Consider the following 11,053-nt stretch of genomic DNA (forward strand, 5'->3'; position numbering starts at 1 on the left):
GGTAAAACAATCGCTAACCCAACAAATCCCATTGGTCTTATACATGTTAGGCCATGAACTTGAGAAGGAAATTTAATTTTACGGACAAAAAACAGCAGTTTAGTTCATAGCATTCTAACACTCTTAAGTCATAGGATTTTTAAATTACAACCCTGGTAGTATCACACATCATAAACTTGAATTGATAATTCTTCATACAACCTGTTCAATTAAAAATGAAAATTCCAACATCCCCCATGACATAACCAAATGCTTACAAGAAAAAGATTTCAACCTCCCAGACAACATAAAACACTTTCACATGGTAATAAAAAAATTGCATGCTCAAGTAAGCATATAGTATACTATAATGTATAGCCATTCCTAGTTATTTAACACACCATCAAACACTTAAGTATAAGGTTATTACTGTCAAATGAACTCTCAAGTAGAATATGAAGGGTAGTTCATTGGACATGTACGTATTGAAGGCCATAAACCTCATACATGTATACTTTCATATCAACTGGACATTGTATATATGTATATGGTGAATCAGGCACAATATCTGGAAGAAAATAATTAAACTCTGAGGATGGACACAATATTGTCACCATGGATTTTTTTATCTGTTGAGCAAATACAAGTGTACTGAGAAATCACATCTTTTTATCAGGTGTCCTTTTCAATAACTGTAAATATACAGTAAATGAAAAAAAAATTGCTATAAAGATATTTCAGGATTTTTATAATTTTGAGCAATTTTTGAGTTTTCTCTGCTTGGGTTTTTTTTTAATTTTTGTTGTTTTTTTACTTCAATTATTTGAGTCTACTTCATCCATAGAGAATTGGAATTATCTTTCTTAATGGGGGATGGAGGGTCATACAATGTCCCACTTGGTCTTTTTTTTCTTATTTTTTTCCATACCTTCATCAAAGACATTGAAAGCAGAATGATTGATTAATTGTTGGCTGCTTAACATTCAGTAGCAAATATTTCATGTTCAGGACAACATTAAAAGTAGAACTCTCTAATAGAGGTTATCAGGGAATATTATTAAGTCCAGAAACCCTTTCCCTTCCTTACATGTTTACAGTATTCGTGCTATGCATTTACAAAATGTAACATATTGTAGTTTACATTTACTACCACTTGGTCTCTACATCTCGGTAATGACCACAGCTCCTGGACTGTTGGTCCTTAAATATATCATCTACCCAAAAGACAGCATTGATGGGCATTACTTATACTTAAAAACTTAAAAAATCATCAGTTTATTAATTTGGTAATTGTTACTAAAACTGAAAGATCCCAAACTCCTGAGACAGAGTTGACCTTGAAAATTTTGCACTTTAAAATTAAGGAGATGTGGTATGATTTTCATTATGATTTTAACCAGAGTCAAAATGAAGTGGATTTAAGCAACTGTAGGTACCATACTTCCTTCAACAATGAGCAGAACCCATATTGTATAGTCAGCTATGAAAGGTCAGACATGACAAAATGTCAATTCAAATGAGAAAACCAACAACCTGATGTCTTTCCAATTAAAATTGAGAATGGAAATGGGGAATGTGTCAAAGAGACAACAACCCGACCATAGAGCAGATAACAGCCGAATTGTTTATTTCAGGACATTTTTCCAAGAAATTTTCTTTTTGAAGGATAAAATGAAGGATTTTCAAACTTTTGTCTTTAGTCATAATGCTGCTACCTTTATCCAGAAAAGGAATTTGATTAGAACAATTTCTGTTATGGTATTCACAAATGTGATCACATTTTGAGTCATGAAACAAGATTAAAATATCTAAGACTTTTTATTTACAAGTACAATGTGTGTGTAAAAATACCAAATGAAAAATTACTAGTTCTGGCATAATGCTAGCTCATAAATAATAATCTATAAATATAGCATGTAAAACTATATGATAAAACAAATCTAGTTTAACAAAAGAAATATTTATGAACTTGAAAGTTGATGACCCTTCAAAAACTTGTATACACATTGGAATGTCAAACTTAAACCGATAATATACCTGCTTTGAAATAAGATTCAGAAAACTGATAGATATATTTTACAAGAAAATTTTAAGTTTTTTCTTATTTTTGTGGTTCAATTTGCAAGACAATACAAGACCAAATGAAAATATACATGTACAAATCAGATATAAAATTGAAAAACAAATTTAGACATGTATTTACATTTTGGTCAAACTACGGTGGACTTTAAATTTAAATAGTAACCGTAATTCAATATTCAGCCAACTATCTTAATTCTGATTATCAGGTCACAAGTTAAATAATTATTAACGAAAGCAAATCGTCCTACCCTTTTAAAAGAGGCATATCAAAGGGTTTTGTGGTCAAAATGACAAATAAACCGAAATTCTAAATACTTTCTTCATAAAGCCAAAGTCTATAAACAAACTGTTAATGTTCATTAAACCCTATCTCTAAATGAAATCAAAAATATTTACCCGATAAAGAAACACAAATGGTGAAAGATTAACCCTTCTGGTTTCAATCCCTACATAAAATTATACTATAATCCCATCTACGATTTTACAAACATAGCCTGAAGAACATATTAGATATGACAAATACATTCAAAGTGCAAAATAGTGTCATGTATAATCAGAATAATCATAGAAGAATTCAATAATTTACATGTATTTAAAAACGTAGGTATGTGTGACATGTGCTGTAGGGCTGTGGGATGAGATCAGATTCAACCTTGTCAGGTCATCATATTGACATAATTCAAAAATATGAATCTGTTATGTTATTACTTATATACTTGTTAATAATTTTATCAAACATGAATATAAATCTTATAATTTCAATTTGAAGCAAGTTGCATTTTGTCTTGCTGGAAAGCAGTATTAATTTGTGGCAATGAAGAGTTAAAAGTACATTTGTAGTTCTGATCACGGTTAATTTAATCATCATTTCTGAATTATATAAATTTTATAGAAAAATATTATCTCACAATTTTAACGCAATAAAAACACTTTCAGTCTATACTATGGCAATGTCAGTCTTTTTCTAGGTGAATAACTGTAGTCGCACTATCTAGTGCGTAAAATAATAGTAGACTTTGTAGGGTTCTGGATAGTTTCATTATAACGAAGCATCAAACATGTCAAACGAAACCCTCATATAAATAAATACACGCTAGCACATAACTTCTTAGTAAGTGTGCACAGATGTTTTCCTCTTTAGCAGGGTTTAAGAACTTCGTAACAAATCATCTTTTAGAAAAACATTGTCATGACAGTGAGCATTATTATCTTAATCATGTCCTAGCTACTACAGCTTGTTTTGAACTTAATCTGAAAAAAATAGCAACAAACTTTTGCCACTTTCAGAAATTTCAAAAAAGCGAAAGGAAAAGTTGAAAATTTTAATTGAATGTATATATGTGTATATGTGTCATAAACTACCCATACAAAATCTTCTCATTTATCCAAACCTGCTTTTAACAACCTTTATACAAAATTTGATTTAAAAAAAATCCAAGGTAATACTCAATATCCAATAATTTTTTTTCTTTCCACTATTAGGACAAATATTTTGTTTGTCTTGTACATGAATTTTGAACTTTTTTATTGGTATGATTGATAATGACAAGAGACGCCTATCCAAGACCAATATTGAACAAACATGTGAACAAATACAGGTCACTGAAACAAGGAGCAAAACTAATATGGTATAGCATTTATAGCAATCTATAATAGACCCCAGAATGACAAAATGTGAATCAGTTCAAAAGAGAAAACCAACACTGTGATATATTATACTTTTAACAATAATGGAAATACAATTATGGCAGACAGCAGCCACTGTTACGGTCACATAAAGAATGTTGTTGGGTTAAACATGTATCTGAACCCTCAACACTCTCCTACATACATGTATGTATACGTACGTCAATGAGACAGCAACCTAAAGACATCTAAAGGGAAACATACATGTACAGTTCTCAGCAATAGACAGTTGTATATTCAATATGTCAAGCTTTAAATTGTCTTAAATCGTATAAAGTTCACTCACCCAAAAGAATATTTAAGGTACCAAATGTCCTTTATAAATGATAGTATAATTTATAGCATTTTATGGAGGTAGTATTAAGTGTAAGTATAATTTCTTTTTTACTCAGAATAAAATAAAACAATTAATAAATACAAGTACAAGTAACCAGCATACATTTTTTGTACTAGGGTACATTGGTGCATCATACATATAGCAGGTAAATTAAGTCTTCCAAACAATAGTAAATAAACTCATCACCAGACACACGTTTAGTCTACTAAAGACTGATCATGCAGTGACTCTGGAATAAAAAAAAAATTAAAACAGCCAAATAAAGTAAGAAGTTGAAGAGCATTCGGGTATCAAAATTCAGAAAGGTTTAGCCAAAAATAGCTAAGGTATTCAATTCCTGGGGTAGAAAATTATAAGGTTGGTAAACTAAAAAAAGATTGGGAGGACATTTGTGGTTCTCCCAGTCCAGCAGTAAGATCCATGGTAATGGATGCATCCATTTGGAATATGTGGACATTAAGTCTGATATTCTATAATAAGAGGGTGTCATATTCCCACCACATTAAAGAACCCTTGCAGCTACATGTATTTAGATACATTTTGTAAATGCATAATAGCAAGCCTGCAATAATGCAGCCTGCAGTTTCTGCCCTCATCCAAAATTTCCGCTCTTCCAGTGTCAGTCCAAGTTTCCTGACCTAGATCCCATCCAACCTCTTTGATTGACCTACTTATTTAAAGCATTTTGAATTTGTGTTTGTAAAGAAAATTCATGAAATATTTGCCACTGGACATTAAACAAACAATCAATCCTGTGAATATGGTGAATAATGTAACACTCTATTTAGAAGATAGACAGATTTCTGACAATTTGAAATTCTATACCAATTTCCTAGTAACAATATAGACTCTGGATAAAACTTATAATAAGAAATACATCATCGTGTATAAAGGTTAGCAGAAAATGTTCTATACCAAATTCAGAATCTACTGTACAAGAAACAGAAAATATTTTTAATTTACCACAAATTGGCACAGTGCATGCAAGCACAGGCTTAGGACTGAACCTGTATGCAACTATCATGTTTCAATGATTAAGGTGGAACTTTTCACAAGTTATCTTCAGGGGAAAATATGATGGTACACATGTAGCTCTGCATTTTTGGCTGATTTTGGGTGTTATGATGCATCTCTGTTTAAAAGTTTGGCGGGACAGGGTACGAGTAAATTCGTGTGTTAATGAGTTTTATCATTAAGTTTTTGTTATATAAATCAATGTTGTAATTAGTAAAACTTCTTTTTCAGCACATAATGTAAACAGAACATAAGCAATGTATTAATTTGCAAGGTCATGAGAGTTTTCTCTCACCCTCTGTCTCTCTCACCTGTTGTCTAAAGATAGACGTTTTGTCATGCTAATCAAATAAATAAAACCTGTTCTCGAACATTAAAACTAGTCATCCTTATATTCATAATCACTATGCATATGTTTTACAGAGCTGTCATTAAATAAATTAAGAACAACATTTTAAAACAAATCAATGTGAAATAAATGTCCCGTGTTTATAGTTGTCACATGTGAACTCACCAAGTTGTGCACGCTACAATAGCATAATCCGTTTCACAGATATATTTTATATTTGTCTTGTTTGTATTTCCCTCTTGTTATAACAAAACTATTATTTTACAGATATTCAATTGAACTTTTCAAACATAAGGTGCTAAATATGGCTTCCACCCGATGTCTACCTGACACAGGTGCGCCTGAACAGCGACATCTAGTGACAAGAATGAATACAATTTTGTGGGCGGTTCCCCTGAAGATCAACAGTAGCGTAATACATTTCAATACACAGAATGCTTAAATTATTGAAACTCTAGGATTAAAACCCCAGACATATTTCGGACTACGATCAAGTTTATTTTATCGACCTTTTCTTCTTCTTTAACATGTTTAATGTTTCATTGATTAAATAACTGAGTCACTCGTGTCAGATAAAAAAGTAACTGATTTCAGATATGAAATTGGGTGTATTAATTTATTGAAACAGGAATAAGAAGATAAAGTACTTATAAAGTCGTTTAAATTTGAAAATAACACAAACAATTTCTGTGCTAAAATAATGGTAAAGATAGTTGCATTAACTTAACAGGGTGTTACCAGACATACACACAGTCATACAGTATAGTATATAGTTGTTCAAAAACCAGATGCATGACTTGTATGTCTCAGTAAAAACTTAAAAAATCAATGTTTACTATACAATTAAACTCATCATAGATACAAGGATTACAATTTTGTTCACCAGACGCGCTTTTCGTTTACAAAAGACTCAATGTATCAGTGACGCTTGATTAAAAAAAGTTAAAAGGGTCAGAAGTTGGAAAGCATTGAGGATCCAACATTCCGAAAGGTTTCAAATGAGTATTTAAAAACAGACTGAGTTGACATAGTTATTTTTTTTAAGACAATAGGAAGGGTGTCAACGTGACACTATGTTCTCCGTGGTAGGAATGAGCCGTTGGAATAGGTCACTATATCAAGCTTCACTATTTATATATACATCATAACGTGTATGATATCATAAGGGCTAGAAATTTGTATAAATATATCATAAAGTTGAGGTTTATATATAACTTGCTTGTTTATCTGAAACTAACCAGATGTTAGTATTTTTCAACAGGTTTCGATGCGGTCAAAACCCCAGTCGTAAATTCATGATACATGTATTTGTCAAATCAAACTGCAGTCTTGTGCTTTCAAAACGTGCTATTAATCTGATTATTTTAAAAATTGCACCTAAGTAACATTAATCAGTTTGTTTACATATGAACATTTATTAAACGGACTTCCAATTGTCAGCATCATTTATTATGGAATGATATATCTTTGACTGTCCCTCTGGTATCTTTCGTCCCTCTTTTATAGGGGTCCGGTGGCCGAGTGGTCAGTCTATTCACTCTAAGTAGTCGAACTACTGTATCACTAGCCAGTCAACACTAGGTTGTGAGTTCGAATCCCGCACGTGCCAGGTGCGTTCGACTCAAATCTTAATTGACTAGGATTGTCAGTTTTCCTACCGAAGGTCGGTGGTTCTTTCCTCCAATAAAAACTGACCGCCACGAAATAGCACAATAGTGTTGAAAGTGGCGTTAAACACCAGTCAATCAATCAATCAATAAATATAACTTCATACTCGAGATTGAACTTCTGTTTTTAATTGCTATATTGTAATATCTGTACTGAAATAGAGTAATATGGCTGAAAGTTAAAACAAAAAATACTAGGTAGCACCGTAGGGTAAAAAGAGTGGTGTATTTGATGTTTTAGCTGCTCATGCAGCCTGATCCAGCCTACTACAAAAAGATTGAAGTGTTTACTCCAAAGTATGCGAGTAAACACATTTTATTTGTTTTTTTCTCGTTCAGTAGATTCTAATTCAATGGCCTGGTGTACGAGCACCAAAGTTTATCCCTTTTCAAAAGTTTCACAGGTTTTATTTGAAGATATGACATATGTTATTGCTCCAGCTTACAATGCTCCCAACTATAAATACCCTTTTTTCATAACACAAGACTAACTTACAACGATACGAATTCGCTGCTATGTCTTGATATTTCCTGATTTGGGAAAGGCACATACAGAATGTACATGGCATAAAAAAGAGAGAATGGGGCTATCAGATCTGCCACGAAAAAAAAAATAATATAAAAATCCACAACAAACAGCGACATTAATCAAGCTGTTTGATATCAAAATAAGAATATGTTGCATGATTGCCAATGAGACAAATCACCACCATAGACCAAATCACATGGAAGTTAGGAACAGACTACAATCCCGCTAAAATTTTTTTTAGTAATGACTATTATATTCGTTTAAGTCTTAGGCGTCTCTGCAAACACGCACATATCAAGCCAACATAGAAAAGAATATTTCATTTGAAGGAGTCAACGAAACATCACCGACAAGAACAGAACACTTAACAATTGGAAAGGAAAGGTCATCATAAATATTTGTATAAAGATAAGCATGAGTAATTCCAATATCAAGTTCTAAAGAGGGCATCTAATTTTAATTAAGTAAGAGTGAGATGAAGTGGATACATCTCGTTTATATGTATATTTAGGAAAACATGACTGTTTACACATACTAGTAATCTATCGTATAAAAATCTGCTCATTGTTAAGAATATCTATATTCAGTGATGTTTCTTTTGGTCTTTATGATCACGAAGTTAAACAATGGTTTACATTTTTATTTATAACAGCTATAAGAAGAGCAGAGTTAGTTCCCTTCAGAATACCAATCACTTGGCGGTATATACCGGTTATTTATCTCGGGACTCCAAAAGAAACTAACATATTATAAAGCAAAAACACTTATGATGATAATAATTCCTTTGCAAGTTACATTCGAAGTATAGTCATCACTTCAAGTTGTGTACGTCTGTCTGTCCGTCCGTTGTTGCACGATTTACATTTTCGTCTTATCCAGTCTGAAACCAATTTAAAGCAGACTTGACAGTAAAGATTGATCATGATATATAGAAGGCCCAATACAAGTGATCCTCGTGTGTTCCGGATTCACAGGAAGAAAAGCATTGCCACCAGAGACAAACTTTGATTCTGATTCGGACCAATTTTCTAAAATTTGAAACGAAATTGTCATCTGCTTCTATGAATCAACTTGGCCAATTTTAACGATTCTTTTTCAGAAATGATGCAAAAGATGCTCTACAAATATTTTCTCGCTGAGTTCGCTTCCAATCCGATGAAAAAACATGTTTGTCGGAGGCAACCTTCGATTCTGAATGCCTAATTAAACAAATCGTCTCCTCTAAAACTACACTGAGAAATATTTTTAAATTTTAGGGAATTATTGATTCATCAGTGGAGATCCTTCTAACGCGATCCTTAGTCAATGTTGCTCGGAATGGGTGACAAAAAAAAACCCGTAATTGATATCATATATTTATTCATAGTTACGATTGAAACCATAATGATATCACTTGTTCGTCATCTTTTCTGAAACTATTTGGTAAATTTCAACCCAACTTGACATGAATAATGTCAGAGACATATACTAAAATTTGTATTATATGTCTCTGATAATGTATGGAAGGTACTCTAGTTACAAACAATCCTCATTTGGTTTTCATTTTTTTTTAAAACGTGGCCTAAAAAGGCAATATCTGTTTTTATTGACATTTTTTTTTTCAAATATTCTCCGACGAAACTATAAGGCAAGATGGTTTAAGAAAATGCCTGTTCCAAGTCAAGAATATATGACAGTTATTTTTCATTCGTTTGAACTTTTTTTTTGCCATTTGATAAGGGACTTTCTGTTTTGAATTTTTCTTGGAGTTTGAAATTTTTGTTATTTTACTTTTTAAAACTTGAGGGAGTTCATGACTGGAAGACTGGGCCTATACATATATTTCAATGGTCATCAACACAACATATATGTAGAGGAAAATTTGAAAATGATTAAAACCTTCATCTTGGAAACATCTGGAAAGGCTATACCAAAGAAAACACTAAAAGCCAAACAGTCACCACTATGTATCAATAATAACTGAAAAAAGAAATATCATAGCTGAGAAACTCAACTTTGTAAATGTCATGCACGATGGGACAAGACTTAGTACCATCGACAACCGGCAACAATTGACATTTTGATTTTAGATTTCGAATAGGCATATAGTCTCATTCCTGTAAAACAGATCACAATGTGCAGTTGTAACTGGGGGTAAATTGTACTTTCAGGAGTCCTTCAGGGAATAGTTTTCGGGCTATTTCTGTTCCTCGTCCATATTAACGAAATGGCGGATCATGTGATATCGGAGATCAGGTTAATTGCATACGAATTTTTGTGCCATAGAGAAATTAACAACCAGCACTGTTTGGAGCTAAAAAAAGACATAGACACCTTAAGTACATGGGCTGAAACTTGAGGAATGTGTTTCCAACCTGTCAAATGCAACATGATGATCTTAAGTCGCTAAAGGAAGACCACTTGATTTAAAATCGTGAACGGGCAAACAACTGAAATTCTTAAAATCAAAAAATACCTTGGAGTGTAGCGATTTACATATAGGAAAAACACATTGAGGATAATATGTAACAAATCTTAATAATACACTTAGATTGGGTTGTTAAAACGAAACCTATCATCATGCTTTAGGAAGGTAAAGTTACAGGAATATAAGGGACTAATTCAACATGTCATAGAATATACAACCACAGTATGGAACCCTCATCAAATGTATTTACAGGAAAACTAGAAAACGTTCAGAAAAGAGCAGCAAGATTCATAACATCTGACTACAGTTACGAATCAGGTAGTATGACTAATAAAACTAGAACCAGGTCCTAAAAGATAGGCGAAGACAAAATAGACTGATTTTATTTTATAAAGGCATACATCATCTAGCCGAAAACCTTCAACGATCAAAGAACATGCATAGTCAATAATTTCTCATAATTCAGGCTAAGACGGACAGTTTGTAATTCAGCTATCTATCAAGTACAATTAAAGATTGGAATCTCCTACCTCCGGATATTATTACCAGAGACATATAATTGTCTCTGTTATTACCAAGATGCTATTCGGAAGAACTGGATAAGTTGTTTAAAGAAATGATAAGGGGGTTTCAAGTTGTAAGTTAAGTTAATATCATTGACGCACGCGCGATGTAGTTATACCCATGGAGGACGTTACATCGTTTACAATCAAGATCAAGATCCAAGTTTAGTTTTGATCGGGTGCAAACATGCCGGCATTGCTGTTATAGTAGTCTCAGTTCTAATCCGATGAAAAAATTGGTTGTAAGAGGTAATCTTTGATTTTGATTGTCAAGTTTAAAAAAAAATCGTCTCTGACACAACAGGGTGAAATATTTTGAAATTTTAGGAGTTTGATGATTAATTGATCGATACCAAGTCCACTAGGCTCATTCAATGTTAATCGTATGGCGAACATGGCGTAATTTGTGTTACACTGTTGCAACTAACACCCTAATGAAA

The 11,053-nt window shown here is 32.5% G+C and overlaps 1 protein-coding gene across 1 annotated transcript in view; it reads right to left on the reverse strand.

Annotated features, from left to right (window-relative positions):
• Positions 1-5,800, reverse strand: part of LOC127698915 (spectrin beta chain, non-erythrocytic 2-like) — a 96,088-nt gene extending 90,288 nt beyond the window's left edge. The window contains exon 1 of the mRNA XM_052202649.1: positions 5,613-5,800. The gene's annotated coding sequence lies outside the window, so the exon portion shown is untranslated. The remainder of the gene's footprint in view (positions 1-5,612) is intronic.
• Positions 5,801-11,053: the final 5,253 nt, after the last annotated feature.

The sequence above is a fragment of the Mytilus californianus genome, unplaced genomic scaffold, assembly GCF_021869535.1.
Source record: "Mytilus californianus isolate M0D057914Y unplaced genomic scaffold, xbMytCali1.0.p SCAF_4, whole genome shotgun sequence".
Classification (NCBI taxonomy): domain Eukaryota; kingdom Metazoa; phylum Mollusca; class Bivalvia; order Mytilida; family Mytilidae; genus Mytilus; species Mytilus californianus.